General features: G+C 46.0%; 1 pseudogene; it reads left to right on the top strand.

Moving 5' to 3' along the window:
* Positions 1-2,640: 2,640 nt before the first annotated feature.
* On the top strand, positions 2,641-4,223 carry LOC129551591 (sentrin-specific protease 6 pseudogene; annotated as a pseudogene).
* The last annotated feature ends 3,707 nt before the right edge of the window (positions 4,224-7,930 follow it).

Below are 7,930 nucleotides of genomic sequence, written 5' to 3'. Positions count from 1 at the left end.
AGAAGAGAGCAGGCCACTTGGAACCCTCTCACCAGAACTTGTAACCTTTCCTCTAAGGCAGCTGTGGGAAGAATCAATCTGACTTTGATCTGAACTTGGTTCTTGTGGTGGCTGGAGGGTAATGGGCACTGGGTCATGTGACCCATCCTCTCTCTCACCCAAGGCTGACATGGGTGAATTAAGGCCACTCTGCTCTACTTTCAGAAAAAGACCCAGCCAGAAGAAATGGAAAATAAAACTCAACCTTCAGAAAGGATAGAACTCAAGCAAAGCTCTAATATTTGTCTTAATTTCTCCAAGCAGAAACTAAGGGTCAGAGCTGGCAGAACTCTTCTAATTTGATGCTGCTGTTTCACACAAATGGAGACTGGGGAATGGAGAGAAAAGTGGCACATGAAGGTCATAGAGCTATCAAAGACATGACTAGCATCCAGGCTCTGGGACCCCCAGTTCTTTTTTCTTACTGAATCATGCAGTTCACTCAAGAGCCCTAAGCATATTCGATTTGGATGATCCAGATGATCTCTACCCCACTAGTTCCCCAAACTCTACCCATCACTCCCAGAAGGGTTACCCTGTAGCAGATGCATGTTAAGAACTCGGCTTATGTGGACCCACATCTAGGAGATACTGATCCAGGGAGGACTGTCTCCAACAAAGGTTATCCAAGCAGGCCGCAGCTGGGAGCAATCACCACACAAAATCTGCCCAGGTATGCAAGGAGAAAAGATTTGCATGCCCCTAGGTGAAACCACGGAGAAGGCAATGGCAACCCACTCTAGTACTCTTGCCTGGACAATCCCATGGACGGAGGAGCCTGGTAGGCTGCAGTCCATGGGGTCGCAAAGAGTCGGACACGACTGAGCAACTTCACTTTCATTTTTCACTTTCAGGCATTGGAGAAGGAAATGGCAACGCACTCCAGTGTTCTTGCCTGGAGAATCCCAGGGACAGGGAAGCCTGGTGGACTGCTGCCTATGGGGTCGCACAGAGTCGGACACGACTGAAGTGACTTAGCAGCAGCAGCAGCAGGTGAAACCACGGAGAAGGCAATGGCAAGCCACTCCAGTACTCTTGCCTGGAAAATCCCATGGATGGAGGAGCCTGGTAGGCTGCAGTCCGTGGAATCGCCAAGAGTCAGACACAACTGAAGCAACTTAGCAGCAGCAGCAGCAGGTGAAACCAAGGATTCCTGGGACAAGTTTAAGTCTTCCCAGCTTCTGGGATCTGCTGGGACAGAGTGAAGGAAGCATGGATAGCTCACTTTCAGTAACTCTGCTCACCCTTCATATCCTCCACCATCTCCACCACTACCTCCACCTCCACCTCCACCTCCACCACCACCTCCACCACCACCTCCACCACCACCTCCACCTCCACCACCACCTCCACCACCACTTCCACCTCCACCACCACTTCCACCTCCACCACCTCCACCACCACCTCCACCTCCACCACCACCTCCACCACCACCATTACCACCACCACCTCCACCACCACCTCCACCTCCACCTCGACCACCACCTCTACCACCACCACCACCTCCACCACCACCACCTCCACCACCACCACCACCACCTCCACCACCACCACCTCCACCTCCACCACCAACACCACCTCCACCTCCACCACCACCTCCACCTCCACCACCACCACCACCTCCACCTCCACCTCCAACACCACCTCCACCTCCACCACCACCACCACCTCCACCACCACCTCCACCACCACCACCTCCACCACCACCACCAACCATCTCCACCACCTCCATCACCACCTCCACCTTGACCACCTCCACCACCATCATCACCTCCACCACCACCACCTCCTACGCCCTCTTTACATCCTCTTCCACTTCTTCTACATACACCACCTCCACCATGACCACCTCCACCAGCACCACCTTCAACTGCACCACCACTGTGCTCTGCACCCACCTCCATGTCCTTCACAGCCACTGCCTCCACTTCTACCATGACTACATCCTTCACCTCTCCCACCTCCAACACCAAACCACTCCACTATCTCCTCCTCTACTTCCTCCCTCACCTCCTCTATAACCACTCCATCCTACAGTTCTTCCATACCATCATCACTACAACCACCCTCTTCCTGCACCCCCTCCACCGGCTCTACCTGTCTCCTCCACTCCAACGCCAATACCATCCGCACCACTTTTAACTCCCCTTGCTCCTCCACTACCACCCCCTTTATTGCCTGTATGCCTACACTGTCCCCTTTACCACCACCTTATTTATAGCATTAAAATAAGTTTTTCTACCAAATATGCTTCTGAGAACTTAATGCTTTCAAAGCTAAACAGGTGATCAATAGAATCTATAGACAGAGTCATTGAAATTCACCTCACATTTGAAATAAATTAGGGCTGTTAATTCCCTCTCTTCCTGCTTATTTAGAAATTGCTTATTTGGATACACACACACACTCACCACCTCTCACACCAGGACCATAGGTACTCTGAAACGGGGCAGACAATGGTGGCCTTGTTGCAGGAGCCTGATATTAATAGACTATTCCTTTTGATTTCAGCCTGGAAACATTGGCAGCAAACCAGTGTGAGAAAAGAAGGACTGTGTAGCAAGAGTTTTAAAAAGAGATGAAGAAAAAAGAACTGAATATATGAATTCGATCAGCTTTAAGAAAGAAGAAGCTGATCGAATTCATATATTCAGTTCTTTTTTCTATAAACGCCTTAATCAAAGGGAGAGGAGAAATCTTCATGAAACAACTAATCTGTCAATACAGCAGAAGCGACATGGAAGAGTAAAAACATGGACCCGGCATGTAGATATTTTTGAGAAGGATTTTATTTTTGTACCCCTTAATGAAGCTGCACACTGGTTTTTGGCCGTTGTTTGTTTCCCTGGTTTGGAAAAACCAAAGTATGAACCTAATCCTCATTACCATGAAAACACAGTCACGCAAAAAAGTTCACCTGTAGAGGATAGTTGTATTTCTTCTCCTTCAGCCAGTGAAATGGACAGTTGTTCACAAAACTCTGCTGCCAAGCCTGTAATTAAGAAGATGCTAAACAGAAAGCATTGCGTAGCTGTAATTGATTCAAATAATGAACAGGAAGAAAGTGACCCTCGTTATCGGAGAAACATAAGCAGTGTGAAATGTAGTCTGAAAAAAATAAATCATATTGCAAGTGAAAATGAAGAATCGAATAAAGGAGAACCTGCATGCCAGAAATTTGTTGATAGGACTGAAAGTGAGAATGGCCTACAGAATGAATATTTAAGTTCTATGCACCATACAGATGGTTTAAGCAAAATAAGACTAAACTACAGTGATGAATCAGCTGAAGGTAGTAAAATGCTTGAAGATGAACTCATTGACTTCTCAGAAGATCAGGATAACCAGGATGATAGCAGTGATGATGGACTCCTTGCTGATGACAACTGCAGTTCAGAAATAGGACAGTGGCATTTAAAGCCTACTATCTGTAAACAACCTTGTATCCTACTGATGGACTCACTCAGAGGCCCTTCTCGGTCAAATGTTGTTAAAATTCTAAGAGAGTATTTAGAGGTGGAATGGGAAGTTAAAAAGGGAAGCAGAAGAAGTTTTTCCAAAGATGTTATGAAAGGCTCTAATCCAAAAGTACCACAGCAAAACAACTTCAGTGACTGTGGCGTATACGTATTGCAGTATGTAGAGAGCTTTTTTGAGAATCCAATTCTCAATTTTGAATTACCTATGAATCTGGCAAACTGGTTTCCTCCCCCAAGAATGAGAACAAAAAGAGAAGAAATCCGAAACATAATTCTGAAGCTACAAGAAGATCAGAGCAAAGAGAAAAAGAAGCATAAGGACACTTACTCAACAGAAATGTCTTTAGGTGAAGGAGCAGAACAATATTTCAATAGCATCTCAGATTGACAATTTCTGATGCTTGTCAGTATTGCCTTCAGAAACTGAGTGACTTTCAACTTTGGGTATAGACAATAAAGAACTGAAAGGCTCACTACTCAAAGTGATTTCGAAATGTTAATGATTGTATAAATGTCATATAATTAATTTCCAATGGAGTATGTATTAAGTAAAAGTCTGTAAATATGTTAATGAGGCCAATTTTTCCAGCATTTATAATTATTTTTTTCACTTGTTAGGAAGCTTTTGTTATGTATTTTCTGTTAATAGTACTTAAAACTGCAACTTCTAAACACAAATAAATAAAAAGAAAATATTTATAGGAGGAAAAAATAAATAAATAAAAAGAGATGAAGAAAAAACCCAACCCAGCTTTGATCACAAGGGTCTGAAGATGAATTGTGGTCATTTCACAGGTCTCTGGGTGGAGGTTAATGTCATTTTGAAACAAGGAAACTGGGTTTAAAAAAAAAACAAAAAACAAGCAAACTGAGAAGGGATGCACTTTCTGATGGAATGGGGTTCCCGCAACAGAGGATCAAAGCTACTTGCTATGCAGAGAATGAAGGATTATTCACTTTCTATTTTTTCACGCCTGCAGCACACATGGGGATCTAATTGGTCAGGATGCAAAATACAGACAGGCAGCCCAGCAGCAGGGCAGAGCCCAAAGGGGGAGGTGACGGCTTTCTGCAGCTGCAAACCATTAAAGGCAAGCTCACCCCCATGCGCCGCTTTAATTGCTCTTCTGTGTGTTTCCTCAGCTCACGGGCACTAATGTCTACTTCCCAATCTTTCTGATCTTGGAGGTGATGAGCTTGACGGCTGTCAGACCTGCCGGGGTCAGGGAATGGGGGAGACACGTCTCAGGGGAGTGAGGGCAGGGCTGCAGGACTGGAAGAGGCATAAGTGCTGGGTAGGAACTCAGCAGGCTCTGCCCAGTCTCATGCTTCTTCTTGCTCCTGGGGGTCTTTGTGTATAAATACAAGGGTCTCTCTGGGAGTAGTGTTTTCTCAGTTCCATTACAGCAGGGGAGACACAGGACAAAATGAAAACCTACAGCACTGTGTGGTATCTGACCCCAGGCCCACCACTCAGCCTCTCTGACCCTTCACTTCCTTGCGTTTGAAATGGGGTGTATGCCTACCAGCGCCCTGAGCATTACCTGATGTTGTGAAATGCTAACCAGGGAAGGGAAGTCCCTGTTGGTTGTTATCACCTCTCCTTGAACCTTCTCTGCCAGCCTCTTGATCGACTTTAGGTTTGAGTCTCCCTAGGTGTCCCTTTCGGAGAAGGCAATGGCAAGCCACTCCAGTACTCTTGCCTGGAGGATCCCATGGATGAAGGAGCCTGGTGGGCTGCGGTCCGTGGGGTCGCTGGGGGTCGGACCCGACTGAGCGACTTCACTTTCACTTTTCACACATTGGAGAAGGAAATGGCAACCCACTCCAGTGTTCTTGCCTGGAGAATCCCAGGGATGGGGGAGCCTGGTGGGCTTCCGTCTGTGGGGTCACACAGAGTCGGACACGACTGAAGTGACTTAGCAGCAGCAGCAGCAGCAGCAGCAGGTGTCCCTTTGGCCCTTCTCAGTGCCCCCTCCCTGGTGAAAGCTGCTCTGACCACCCAGGTCTACAGGTTGGCCGAGCCCTCACCAGGCTGCAACCCTCCTGCCATTCATTCCGGCTCCCATCTTTCCTCTCTTAGATGTTATCCTCAACCACATCCTCCTGGCTGGCACTGCTGCCTCCAGTCCTTTCCGGCCCCATCTTCCCTCTGCCCTCATTTCAGTCACCACTGCTCTACATATATGAAGCTACAAAATGCAAGACCAGCCATCCACTTCTCTGCTGAAAACTCTGGCAGCTCACTATTCTGTTTTGTGCTGTCCCTTAGTATTGAATGCCTTCATCCTTTCTTGGTCTGACTCATCCTTTAAGAATTATCATGTCTCCTCGGTGGCCATGCTCAGGATGATGGCCTCTGCTAAGCATATTTGTGCATTCACAGTGCCCTGTCATTGACCACAATAGATTAGAACCATTTAGTCATTCCTCCTCTTGAAGGTGTCTGTCTCTTCCACTGGAAAGTAAGTTTTTCAGGAACGGGACTGCATTTTAATTCATCTTTGTGCTTCTAACATGTGGCATGGCCAGCAGAGTGCCTGAAATAGAGCAGGTACTCGATAAAGGCATTTATGGTTTTCAACTGTTATTTATTTGTCTCTGCCTACACTACCCAATGAAGATGAAAGCATTTGGCGAGATGGAAATGTGTCTGATTCATTTTGTATTCTGCACAAAGCCCAGCACAGAGCAAACTCAAGAGAGAGCAGCTACTTCTGCTGTGTCTGGCTCACTTAGGGCTCTTTCTTCAGCATCTAGCACAGAGTTTTGTACACAGATGCTCAATATATGTATTTTGAATGGATACGGAGACTAAATATTGTCACTTGCCATCTGGTTCTATAAGAATGAAGTCACAAGTCACTGTAGTCTTTCAACTTCAACATACCCTGAAAGGAGTGAGAGGTGGAGACCAGGAGTGGGGCGCTCTGTGAAAAACTGGCAGAACAATAGATAGATATTTTCAGGAGAAGATTTTATGAGCCCAGTTTCTTATACCTTCTCATATCTAGAAAAGCACTGAAATCATTAACAACCGTTCCTCAAGACTAGCAGCAACCCTCTGCCAACATGTGCTTGATTGCATGTACCCCCTTCACCAAAATCACACACATACTGAACCCACCCCTCTGCCCCCCCAACCCCACCTCTTCCAAGCAGTTCCTCAGAACTACCTGAGAGACTGTCTCTCAGGCTATAGTCCTCAGTTTATCCCAAAGAAAACTTAACCCACAGCTTTCATGTTGTGCTTTTTTTTTTTTTTTTTAGCGCGCAGATAAATAGTGGTATTGTAGGAAAAACACCTGTCCTGATGAAAAGAACTGATTTCTAGTCAGATGTAACAAACACTGACCACTGATTTTCTCCAAAATTCCATTCCTCACCCCAAGCCCCAGCAAACATTTACCATCTTGAAAAATAGCACCACATCCATCCAGTTGCTCAGGCCAAAATCTAGAAGTAATATTTGATTCCTCTGTTATCATCACATCTCACATGCAATCCTCTTAGAAGACCTTCAAGCTCTCCTTCCAAAATATATCTAACCTCTGACCATAAACTTTACAGCTACCACCCTGATTCAAGCTGCTACCATCTTGACCGTGCAATTGGTCTCCCTGCCCCAACACACACACACACACACACACACACACACCCTTTTCATTTCATCACCTAGATCTTTCTGATATCACTCCAGTGCCTTCCCACTTTCCTTAGAATAAAATCCAAACTTCTATCCACAGTCTACAAACCACACATAATGTGGCCCCGGCCCTGTCTTCAGCTTCCTTTCCTCCTGGCTCATTTCCTTCCAACTGCACTGGTCCTTCTACTATTCCTGGAGTATTATAGATTACTCTTACATCAGAACTTATTCCATGTACCTCAAAAAACTCTTCCCCAAATATTCCCACTCAGCTCAAATGTCACCCGTAGGCCTTCACTAACCCTAGGTGTGGTGTTTCATTTTACTTATCTACTAGGCTATCAGGTGCCCAGATATTTGGTTGAACATTAATCTGGCTGTTTCTGTGATGGTGTTTTTGGATGAGATTCACATTTGAATGGGCGAGTCCAATAAAGCAGCTTGCCTTCCCTCGTGTGGGTGGCCCTCATCCAGTTGCTTGAAGGCCTAATGGAATAAAAAGGCTGACCAACCTTGGGTAAGAGGGAATTTCCCCCTAACTGATGGCTTAAGCGGGATATCAGTCGCTTTTTTCATCGTTGGACTCAAACTGAAGCACTTGCTCTTCTTGGATTTGGAATCTGCCAACTTTCAAACAGGAACTCCCACTGCTACCTCTTCTGATTCTTAAGTCTTCAGACTCAGACTGAAACCACTCTATCATCTCCATGGGTTTCCAGATTGATGGCTGTGGGTCTTGGGACTTTTCCGCCTTCATAATCTC

The sequence above is a fragment of the Moschus berezovskii genome, chromosome 1 (assembly GCF_049115385.1).
Source record: "Moschus berezovskii isolate FMDL1 chromosome 1, NW_MosBer_1.0, whole genome shotgun sequence".
Lineage (NCBI taxonomy): Eukaryota > Metazoa > Chordata > Mammalia > Artiodactyla > Moschidae > Moschus > Moschus berezovskii.
The sequence above is the reverse complement of the archived record's forward strand: the minus strand, read 5'-3'. Positions and strand labels throughout refer to the sequence as shown.